Below are 12638 nucleotides of genomic sequence, written 5' to 3' on the forward strand. Positions count from 1 at the left end.
TTAGCCAAATACCTAGGGGAAAACAAGCACAAGACATTTAAGCAGATTGAAACAGATTAAGCAGCCACTGGTCTTAACCACGGTTCCCATCCTGTTATTCACTCTCACACAACCCTCCATATAGACAAGAGAGAGGCATCATCAGAGCCCATAGACACAGTCCAGGCAAAAGCACTTGGGGCCTGAAGCAGAGCCACTGCAGACGTGGCCAGTGGGAAGTTTCAAGTATTAGAGGTCCACATACACTTGGACTGCACAGATACTGGTTGGTTAGGTAGGACCTCTTTAAAACTGTTTAGAAGAGGAGGAGTTTGGATTTGATATCCCGCTTTATCAGTACCCGAAGGAGTCTCAAAGCAGCTAACATTCTCCTTTCCCTTCCTCCCCCACAACAAACACTCTGTGAGGTGAGTGGGGCTGAGAGACTTCAGAGAAGTGTGACTGGCCCAAGGTCACCCAGCAGCTGCATGTGGAGGAGCAGAGACCTGAACCCGGTTCACCAGATTACGAGTCCACTGCTCTTAACCACTACACTACACCAAACTAGTAGAGTTTATCTTCTTTCTCTCGCGGAAGTGATGAACAATGACAAACTTGTTGTTTTAAAGATGACTCACAAACTCTGTGAAGCCTCGGTCCAGAGATTTTATTCCCGGACTGGGTACCAACATTATGGTAGCAAAGATATTTTTGACTGTTAAAATAAACAGCAATTAATGGTACACTTTCAAACAAAAGTCTTTCTTCTTCTTTCTCTTTCTTTCTCTCTTTTTTTTAATTATAATTTTTTATTTCAAACATACAAAAAAATACATAGATTACAAATACATACTTTGGTACCTTCTATATAAATCAAATAATGTCAGACTTAAAAACCTTACTTCTCAACGTATATAAAAAGAAAAGGAAAAAGGAAACAAAAAACAAAGACAGTGACAAAAACAAAAACAAATTCAATATGTATCTTTTGTTAGATACTATTTAATATGATTCAGTCCTATAATAGCTTTTCTTGTATATGATACCTTTCCTTATGGATTGAATCTCTTGTAACGGTTCATTTTACTTTACTACATCCACCCCACCCCACCCCGTGTTTAATGTTTTCTCCTCATCTTGGTATGAGGAAGCGATGTATCTCTGTTTACGGAATTATTCCAAACACAACCAAATTTTAGATGTGGGGGCTTGTTTCATTAAATAATTACTGAAATCTTTCTTATCTGCCACATGTCGTAAATTGCAGAAAACAGTCCTTCAGCAGATTTTACAAGCAACACGCTTCGGACAGACGTTTGCTATCAGGCATCTGCAAAATACGAAGCTGGGTGATCTTCTTCTTATTGCCACTTCCAGCTGATGCTAAGTAAGCTTAGAGTGCCACTCCCATATATAATGGAAAAATCTCTGGAATCTTCTAGAAACTTCCTACTTGTTTCTGGCAGAATGATTCCCTAACATCAAGGGCCGTGTTGGGAAGACTGGGGGGCCACACTGATCCCCTGAGCATGAGGTTACCTACCCCTGATGTACCATTTGGTGCCTACCAGTAGTTTATATATCTGAATTTCTATCACAGGCTGCTGGTATACTGTGAATGGGAGAAGGGGGTAGCTAAAATTTCCTGTTCTTTCTCAAGCACCAAAATGTCTTCAGCCAACCTTGGCCACAGCAGGACTGGCTTGCCATATTTTGAAGCAAAGTGGTCTAAATGGTGGGTTGCGAGTGCAGGAGGGCCCATACACACATTATGAAGTGAAATACCACACATTATTAAGCTTTTTAAAGTCCAGAGCCTAAAATTGATCAGACCATTGAATGAAGTGGTCTCCAAAATGGGGCGGGTGGGAAGCAACAGCAGCAAATTTTGGCAACTTGTCTTGCTTCAGATGTTTCGAAATACTACTGAGAAATCTCAAGAAGATATATTACCTCACTAAACCAGATGCTTGTGTCAGTTGGCATCGTGTGAGGAATGGTTTCCTCCCCCCACAATTCCAAGAAAAGTGAAAATGGCCATTAAGTTAAAATGCCTTTCAGAGCAGAAGACAGATTTAATAGTTTTTTTATGGGCCATTTGTACAGTGAAATGTCACCAGTCAGCACACCATGGCTCTCGGGGACACTGTCAGGACATTTTGCAAAAAAATGTTTGGGGAAAGGGCAGCACTTTAACTTTTGTGCTGCGGTGTCAAAGCTGATAATGCCAATTCTGCTATGCAAAACAAAATTTAAAAGACCACAGACAATTAAATGGAAACTCATTATGCTTTGCTGAGCACAACGCAAAATTATTGCACGCTGCCAAATTATGAAACCCTGAATTAAATTATGAAATGTGCAAAGTGTTGCCAGAAGAATTTAGAAAATAAAACATATAGTTTCGCCAGGATGTAGCAGGCCAGCACGTAATCAGAGTAGCCCCAGCTCTGCAATGAAAATCGCCGACCTTTCAGGACCAGTGGGCACATTCAGAATTTTTAAAAAGTGTATGGTGCCAGTCACGAAATGGCTGCCACAGGGTGGGTAGGGGCATAATACAAAATGGCTCCTGTGGGGGCACGTAACAGAGGCTGAGCAAGTACAAACAGGAACCAAGCTGGAAGAACAGGCAGTCAGTAGGGTTAGGTGGTACCTGGTTTTCAGCATAACAATATATCACCAGCTAAATATCACGATGTACTGATATATCATAATGTCTGAAATAAGGACGGAGCTATATAGAGGCATTGGCTGGCCTCTCGTTTTCCCCCATGTTGTGATTTTTGTTTAGCACACACACGCACATATCATGATTCACAATATACTGCCAGGTCAAAAATTATGAAACCAATATTCCAATACGGTGGTACCTCGGGTTAAGAACTTAATTCGTTCCGGACGTCCGTTCTTAACTTGAAACTGTTCTTAACCTGAGGTACCACTTTAGCTAATGGGGCCTCCTGCTGCCGCAATGCCGCCGGAGCACAATTTCTGTTCTCATCCTGAAGCAAAGTTCAGGGGTTAGCGGAGTCTGTACCCTGAAGCGTATGTAACCTGAAGCATCTGTAACCCGAGGTACCACTGTATGAACTTCAAACCAGTTTTGGACGATATATCAACCAGACAGAGGGCCTTCTCAGTAGTGGCGCCCGCCCTGTGGAATGCCCTCCCATCAGATGTCAAGGAAATGAACAACTATCTGACTTTTAGAAGACATCTAAAGGCAGCCCTGTTTAGGGAAGTTTTTAATGTTTGATGTTTTATTGTCTTTTTAATATTCTGTTGGGAGTTGCCCAGATAGGAGGGGTATAAATTATTATTATTATTGTTATTGTTATCATCATCATCGCCCAGCCCTATCAGCCAGTCTCTCAGGTGCTGGGAATTTTGAGGGGCTATTTTCTGAGACTTCCTCACAGGCACTGTGGAAGCTTTTGGCAAGAGCATTGGCGCCTGTGAATGCCACATTGGTGTGCCCTGAATATTGTGACAGAGACACCGAACTGAAAGTAGACATGTGCAGATGTTGAATTGGAGGAAAGAAGAAACCTGCTCCCTTTCCTCCTCCTGCCCCTCACCAAGTTCTCCCCTTCCTTCCAACAGTCTTATTGACTGAGTATATATATCTTGGAGGAATTTTCTTCCCGTATAAGTGAATGGCCGCCACTCGTGGCTAAAAGGTAAAAAAGTAATCACTGTAATTGAGGGCAGTGCTGCCCCAGACTATGGTTTTCTGTCAATAAAAATCTTGGAAGTGAGCCAGGATGGAATGGCCTCTGGAGGGTAATCTCTGTGGCTTTCTCTGTGACACCACAGGAGTCGCTTTGGGCTGCTTGCCCTTTGAGGCTTTCCCTTCCCCCCTCCAGATTTACAGTTTTATGATCCCATGAAACGGCAAACCCTGTGAGATGAGGCACTACGTTGGGGATTTTATTCTCAGGCTAAGTGCAGTATTCAATTCAGAGAGTTATTAGGAAGGGCAGTGTTCCTCCCCCCCCCCCCCCATTTTATGAAGGATCAGAGTTTTTAACTGAATGAAAATGTGCTGAGGGCAACAGTGTGTGCAAGTAAGAATCAGTGTTCGAATATGACGGAAATGGCTTTTATGTGCACTCCGCCTTAGTTTGTCCAATATTTTGGCACTCGTGAGCTGATTGGCCATTATAAAAAACATCTGAACACAGTATGGTGCACTGGCTAAGGTGTTGGGAGTAGGACCTGCCTCACAGGGTTGTTGTCAGATTGGTAGGGAGACAACCATACATCATTTCTTGAAGGAAAGGCTGAATTTCAATGTACTGATAAAATAAATTTAAAAATACATAGCAGATGCATTTAAATAGTAGCTTTTGACACCCCATGTGTGATAGCCTGGTCGTCTTTGGCCCTCCTGTGGAATGGAAAAACATTACAGATTGTTGGAGAGGTATATTGAGTGGGGGGGGGGAGTGTGCATAAAAATGATATACAAGAATGTATTATATCAAGAATACTGCTTGCAAAAATATGAGCATTAGGCAGACTTGCATACAAAAAAATGTGTACCATATTTTTCGCCCTATAGAACGCACTTTTCCCCCTCCAAAAATGAAGGGGAAAGGTGTGTGTGTCCTATGGGGCGAATGCAGGCTTTTGCTGAAGACTGGAAAGCGAGAGGGGTCAGTGCGCACCGACCCCTCTTGCTCTCCAGGCTTCAGGAAGCTATCCGCAAGGCTGGGGAGCCCGAGGGAGTTCCCTCCGGGCTCCCTAGGCTTGCGGATAGCAGCCTGTTCTGGGGGCTAGGTGCGTGAAAAATATGGTATATTCTGAGAAATGATTGCTGAAATGCTAGTGAATTTGCACAAGACCATTATTATTATTATTATTATTATTATTATTATTATTATTATTATTATTATGTTTTTTATAAAATGCAAACTGGTGTGGAAAGGTGGTAAGCCTGATCTTACGACTGGAAAAAGGAGAAACAAAAAACTGACAGATTTGTCTGTTTCTGTGTAGAATCGGTGGGTTTCCAAGCATGAAGTAAGGTAGAAGTACTCACATTTCAAATTTAATGCAGGGATGGATATAGTTGCTCCAGTCATTTTGGATTCACTGTAGGCACTCGGGAGCCCTAATTTGGTAAGATAAAGAGAGTTGTTACCTGAAGGTTTTAGCAGTATGGTAGGGCTTATTAGCAGGAATATATATGTTTTCAAGGAGGCTTCAAAACTGTCTCGGGGGGAGTTTATGCAATTGCAGGGGAGCAAGCCTCAAATTTAAAACAAGTGGCAAATTGTGATAAGCTATTAAAGTTAATTGTGAGTGGAAATGAAACTGTAAAATATTACAAGGCACAAGAGATTGTAGTGGCACTGGAAGATTTGAAAAACTAATGAGAGAAGGATTCAGACACATTATTGCATGCATCAGCTAATGAGCTGATAGAAATAATGCAGAAGGCCTCTGGCATCCATGGCAGATGACCATCCAACCTCTTCTTACAAAACCTCTAAGGAAGGGAGACCATTCTACTGTTGAACAGCTCTTGCTGTCAGAAAGTTTTTCCTGATGTTCAGTTGGAATCTCCTTTCTTGTAACTTGAAGCCATCGATCCGAGTCCTACCCTCCAGAGCAGGAGAAAAGCTTGTTCCCTCTTCCACATGGCGGCCCTTGAAGTATTTGAAGATGACCATCATATCTCCTCAATCTCCTCTTTCCCAGGCTAAACACACCCAGCTCCTACAACCTCATGAGGCTTGGTTTCCAGACCCTTGATCATCTTGGTTGCCCTCCTCTGCACATGTTCTAAACAAATGTCCCCAGTGTCCCAGCCCTGTCACTATCCCCTGGGACAGGAGTGGAGAACTTCCAGATGTTGAACTCCACTTCTCATCAGACCCAGCCAGCAGGGTCAATAGTTTGGGATTATGGGAGATGCAGCCCCAGCAACTTATGGAGGACCACAGGTTGCTCACCCCTGCTATAAAGACTGACACAATCGTGCCAGCCAGTTGCATCTGTTTCTACTCTGGATGTGCTTTCAGACATGCCAAGAGTGACACAAGCGCAAGATGTGAGCCCATCAATCAGAGTTAGGGAACCTGTGGCCCTCCAGATGTGATGGATCTCCAACTCCTATCATCCCATTTGCCATATTAGCTGGTGGTGACAAAATGTGGAGTCTAGCAACATCCAGACAGCCACAGGTTCCCCATGTCTACTCTATTCTGTGCATTCAAATGTAAATGGAGTAAAGCTGGAGCCCTTTCATGGGAGGTCCATTGAACTCCATGGAAGTAGCCAACTTGATATACCCATCGATGCAAAGATTCCTGGTTGCACAATCTGCTCCAGGAGATTGCGGAGACCCCAGAACAAATTTAAGAAGAAGAAGAAGAGAAGAGGAGTTTGGAATTGATATCCTGCCTTTCACTCCCCTTAAGGAGTCTCAAAGGGGGTAACATTTTCCTTTCCCTTCCTCCCCCACAACAAACACTCTGTGAGGTGAGCGGGGCTGAGAGACTTCAGAGAAGTGTGACTAGCCCAAGGTCACCCAGCAGCTGCATGTGGAGGAGCGGGGACACGAACCCGGTTCACCAGATTATGAGTCCACTGCTCTTAACCACTACACCACACTGGCTCTCACTGTGGGATTCACTAAGGGGTTCATGGGGGAATGAGCAGTGTTAGAAACTCAGATATATAAGGTAGGCACCAAATGGCTCCTTAAACCAGTCACCAAAACGGAATGTTTAGTTGCCATTTTGGGGTCAGACAGCTTGAAAGTCATATTTTCCAATATAGTAGTACCTTGGCTGTTGAACGGCTTGGCTCCCAAACGAATCGGCTCTCGATCGCCGCAAACACAGAAATGAGTTTTCTGGTTTGCAAACGTTTTTCGGAAGCCAAACTTCTGACGAGGCTCCTGCAGCTTCCAATTGAGTGCAGAAAGCTCCTGCAGCCAATCGGAAGCCATGCTTTGGTTTTTGAATGGTTCTGGGAGTCAAACAGACTCCCGGAACAGATTAAGTTTGACAGCCAAGGTAGCACTGTACAACTTTTTGGTTCCTGAAATTCATTCTGATTGTGCAGATAAAATATAATGGATAGAATTCTACAGCACATGTTCAATTCATTTCAAAATCCTTTATTAGGCATAACACACCACACATTAACTAACAAGCATCATATACAGACTGTATAAAATACGGGCTCAGCAAACACAGTTTATCCCAGTCTTATTCTTAACTCCAAGAAATAAATCGATGAACATAGATAATATAATACAACATAGCAACATCACCTACCAATAAAAACCACTAAGTCTCTTTATCATGGCCCATTCTTTCTTCATGGACAGCACTTAAAAATTCAGCTGCTATTAAAGTAATTTGGTCATCGCTGTCCTCCAGCAGGTCCTGAACAGTTGGTTGTGTAAAAATCTGTCTATTAAATTTTAGGGCCTCAAATAATTGTCCTCTGGCACAACTGCCAAAATCACAGGAAAAGAATATATGCTCCAGAGTATCGGGTTCCTGCTTTCTGCATTTGCAGAGACGCTCTGATTCTGGGATAGCTAAGTATCTTCCTCTCACTACCACCGAGGGAAACATGTTAAATCTGGCCAACATAAACAGCCTACACGAGACAGCACATGTTGCTAGTGTGTGAAAATAGTCAAGAGCGGGCGTCTCCACTTGGTTGCAAGTGGCCGACAGCCAGGTGCAAAAGGCACCAGGTGAATTTTGATCACTGGGGGGGGGGGGAGCCCTGTTCTCAACTGTAAATCCTGACACTGATGGGATGCATTACTTAATGCTATTTTGCATACAACCCACTGGGAGCAACTTCCTATATAGGATTGCACGGTTGTTAATCATTCCCTTTATTCAAAGATGGGGTGGGGAGAGAGACATCTAAAATAAAATTATGACCAACAGGGCATATTTGTTCTCAAGCAGCCTTAACATCATAACGAGGAGGAGAAGAAATAATAAACCCCATGCTGGTGTAGTTTTAACCTAAAGCAACTGAAATGCATCCCCAGTTCTGATTTTCATTTTAATGCAATTCAACTGTGACATATTCATGTAGATTTTATGAGGGTGCGGGAAAATATTGTGCTGTTCCTGCTGCTTGTTTAACATTGCAGGCCATTTCTGTGTCAATGTTGGCTGTGGCTTGGATAGAACAGGAATGCCCCCTGCTGACAAACTATATAAATAAGGCAGAATTACTCTGATAATAGGTTGCCCCAAAAACAAGAAATCACTTAACTTGTTCCTCTGCAAGGCTTTACAAAAGCACTCACCATTGTGGCATTCTCATCAGATCATTTTTTTTCTACAGGCAGAACTTTACAGACCCTCCAAGTGTCTCTATTTTCCAAGGACAGTCCCAGATTTACAGAAACTGCCCCAGTTTCTGATCTGATCACAGAATGTCCCACTTTTCCTTAAGACGTCCCTATTTCCATCAGAGAAAAGTTGGAGAGTATGGCAGGATGTCCTAATTTAATCTGAGGGTATGGAGTTATGAGACCCCCAAACCAAGGATATAAGTACAGTGGTACCGCAGGTTAAGTACTTAATTCGTTCCAGAGGTCCGTTCTTAACCTGAAACTGTTCTTAACCGGAAGCACAACTTTAGCTAATGGGGCCTCCTGCTGCCACTGCGCCGCTGGAGAACGATTTCTGTTCTCATCCTGAAGCAAAGTTCTTAACCTGAGGTACTATTTCTGGGTTAGGGGAGTCTGTAACCTGAAGCGTATGTAACCTGAAGCATATGTAACCTGAGGTACCACTGTAACTACATAACCTTTAGAAGACATCTGAAGGCAGCCCTGTATAGTCCCTGTATAGTGTTGTTGTCATGTTATGTTATGTTATGTTATGATGTTATGTTGTTATGTTGTTATATTATTATATTTTATATATATATATATATATATATATATATATATATATATATATATATATATATTTGCTTTCGTAGATTTTCACGGGTACAGGAATGCAGGTTTTGGTGTCCTCGGGTGTCTTCCCGTGTAAAAGTTGGGGTGTCTAGGCGACGTTTCGACGAGGTCTCACTCGTCATCTTCAGGCTGGTGCTTTCGGCTTCTTGTTACTGGAACAGAGCAGGATCTCAGTGTTTGAGTTCCTATAAATACTGTTGAGGGGGTGTGGTGTATAGCCTCCAATGTTCTGGGCAGAGAGGAAGTTCCCAGGCTAGTGTGCCTTTTCTTCTTTTGTTCCTTAATTACTTGAGGGATATCTTGAGTGATTTCTTGAGTGATATCCTGAGTACCACTTAGGTGGGTCATTAGGTGTGGATTAGTTGCTAAAGTCTTTGTGTCTTGACCTCTTGAACTTTGTGAAGAGTTTTTCTGAGAAGATGGCTGTACTGCACTTAGTTGTGCTCTGGCTTGGCTTCGTGTATAGGGGCGAGCTGTGGTTTTGTGGCCTGTGTCAGCCAGATCTGTGTAGGGATTGCAGGGGGGTGCAGCATCCGGAGGTGCCACCATGGTTTGGCTACTGGATGGTGTCTGTAATTTATCTGTGGAGAGGGTCTGGGTTTGGGTCTGGTGTGGTTGATTGGTGATGGCGTTCTGTGTGCCTCTGGATCTGGTGTCAGTTTTTGTGGGGAGGGCTAATTTCCAGATGTCTGGCAAGCGGGATGTGTCGTCACGCTTGTTCATGTTGTGAGGGTGTTTCTCTATCTCGATGGCTTCCATGATTATTCTCTTGTGGTGATGTTCCATGTTAAAGAGCAATTTGGAATCTGCAAAATTAATTTCGTGTCCTGTTTCTTTCATGTGTTGGAAAAGAGAGGAAGTTTTTTCTTCTTTTTTGACGGCATTCTTGTGTTCTGCGATACGTGCATTTATTCGTCTGTTTGTTTGTCCAATGTACGTGGCTGGGCAGACTTTGCAGGGTATTTCATAGACCCCTTGGTTTTCCAACTGGATTTTATCCTTGGGGTTTCTGAGGATATTGGCTATTTTTTGGTTGGTGCAAAAGGCTGTTTTGATATTGTGTTTATGGAGGATTTTGCTAATTTTATCTGTAGTGCCCTTGATATAAGGAAGGAGGGCCATGCCATTGTTTTCTTCTGTGTCTTGGTTTTTGGGGGGTGTTTCTTTTTGGATTAGCTTCGTAACCCTGTTTTGCTGGTATCCATTGGCAATTAACACATTTGCGAGATTCTGTAACTCAGTTGTCAAGTGGTCTTTGTCAGCCAGGCGTTTGGTTCTGGAGATGAGAGTCTTGGCTACGGAGTTTATTTGTGCAGGGTGGTGGTGTGAACAAGCGTGACGACACATCCCGCTTGCCAGACATCTGGAAATTAGCCCTCCCCACAAAAACTGACACCAGATCCAGAGGCACACAGAACGCCATCACCAATCAACCACACCAGACCCAAACCCAGACCCTCTCCACAGATAAATTACAGACACCATCCAGTAGCCAAACCATGGTGGCACCTCCGGATGCTGCACCCCCCTGCAATCCCTACACAGATCTGGCTGACACAGGCCACAAAACCACAGCTCGCCCCTATACACGAAGCCAAGCCAGAGCACAACTAAGTGCAGTACAGCCATCTTCTCAGAAAAACTCTTCACAAAGTTCAAGAGGTCAAGACACAAAGACTTTAGCAACTAATCCACACCTAATGACCCACCTAAGTGGTACTCAGGATATCACTCAAGAAATCACTCAAGATATCCCTCAAGTAATTAAGGAACAAAAGAAGAAAAGGCACACTAGCCTGGGAACTTCCTCTCTGCCCAGAACATTGGAGGCTATACACCACACCCCCTCAACAGTATTTATAGGAACTCAAACACTGAGATCCTGCTCTGTTCCAGTAACAAGAAGCCGAAAGCACCAGCCTGAAGATGACGAGTGAGACCTCGTCGAAACGTCGCCTAGACACCCCAACTTTTACACGGGAAGACACCCGAGGACACCAAAACCTGCATATATATATATATATATATATATATATATATATATATATATATATATATATATGAATGAAGCCATCCTGAGTGGTTGGGCAACACAATCATATGGGTGGAATATTATTATTATTATTAAACAGGACACCCCTATTTTCATCAAGGAAATGTTGGAGGGTATGCTTTTAGCTGTGCAATGGAATATTCCTCACGGTCTCTTCTGCCCTAAATATGTCCCCGGGGGTTCCCCCAACCCAATTTTGGGGCATGCCAGGGGCACATAGGGGCAGAAGGGAGTGGGGAACTTCCACTTCACAGAAACCTTGCACTAGCAGAACTGTTTAGCAGGATATGGCCCTAATTTACTTCTGAGTAGACACACGGTTGCCACCACCTTTCACCTTCCCAGCTGAGGGAATACTTTCGGTTGCTATGCAGAATAATAAAGCCAGCCGTGGGGAGAAGATTAAATGAAATCCTAGCCCTTCTTGGGGAAATTGGCGGAGGGTGGGGGGAGTACACAGCAAACAGAATGGCATTTTTCGAACAGTATTGTTTGTCTGGTGATGGGGGTGGGATGCAACAAAGCCTTAATGCCCCCTGCTGCTTAAGCCTCATCAGATCTGCTTTAGGTTTAAGTAGAAACATGGATAACTGGAGCTCGAGGGTTAGATTGATGCTCTGCACTTAAACTCTGCTTTCACGTTTGAAAAGCAGGGGAGGGAATATAAACTCCGCAATGTGGCTGTAGCATAACAGCACTGAGGATACATTTTAGAGCAGCAGTGGGGAACTGGACTCAGCCAACAGGCCTGATTCTTCTCTCTCCCATCCCAGGGTTGGGGCTGCCCATCTGTCAATCACCTGAGGGAGGCGGGTGGTGCTGTAGTCTAAACCACTGAGACTCTTGGGCTTGGTGGTCAGAAGGTTGGCGGTTCGAATCCCTGTGACAAGGTGAGCTCCTGTTGCTCTGTCCCAGCTCCTGCCAACCTAGCAGTTTGAAAGGAAGTAGATAAATAGGTACCGCTGTGGCGGGAAGGTAAACGGCATTTACATGCGCTCTGGTTTCTGTCATGGTGTTCCGTTGTGCCAGAAGCGGTTTAGTCATGCTGGCCACATGACCTGGAAATCTGTCTGTGGACTAACGCCCGCTCCCTCAGCCTGCAAGCGAGATGAGCGCTGCAACCCTACAGTCACCTTTGACTGGACTTAATCGCCCAGGGGTCCTTTACCTTTACCTTACTGTTAAGTTGTGGGTGAACATATCAGACAACACAGCGATTCTTCAGACAGTTCTTGTTTATTCACAGTCCAGAACTGAACTGAACTGAAGGGTTCAACCAACCTGCTTATATAGAGCTCAACTACAAAGCAACAGTAACAACTTTCTGTAACTATCCAATCACTGAACGTCACTTTCAATTCCTTATTTGCATATGCAGACCTGAGTGAAAACTAACTACAGTATCCGCCTGTTGGCCCAGGGTGAGAACTTCAGTACACAACACTTACAATCATCTGACATCACAATGACATCAGGTGCTTTTTTTCTTTTGGCCATGCAGGTGACACTATGAGCACTGAGCTACGCAAACACTGGCGATCAGCTGTGCTTAATTCGAAGGGCCTTTCCCCCAAAAAACTTCCCTTTTCATGAGGGAGTGACATTTGTGGTTCTGGGATGAACATGAAGGTGGTCGAAGGGATC

The 12638-nt window shown here is 43.8% G+C and overlaps 1 protein-coding gene across 2 annotated transcripts in view; it reads left to right on the plus strand.

Moving 5' to 3' along the window:
- The window catches only part of PLPPR1 (phospholipid phosphatase related 1), a 46591-nt gene that overhangs the window by 16069 nt on the left and 17884 nt on the right, over positions 1 to 12638 (plus strand). The window contains exon 1 of one of the 2 annotated variants that reach the window (XM_081894676.1): positions 3641 to 3662. The exons of the other annotated variant lie outside the window; for it this stretch is intronic. The gene's annotated coding sequence lies outside the window, so the exon portion shown is untranslated. Of the gene's footprint in view, positions 1 to 3640; positions 3663 to 12638 lie in introns of those variants that run through there. 2 annotated transcript variants of the gene reach the window in all.

This window comes from Podarcis melisellensis, assembly GCF_964234715.1.
Source record: "Podarcis melisellensis genome assembly, chromosome: 17".
In the NCBI taxonomy this organism is placed as follows: Eukaryota; Metazoa; Chordata; class Lepidosauria; order Squamata; family Lacertidae; genus Podarcis; species Podarcis melisellensis.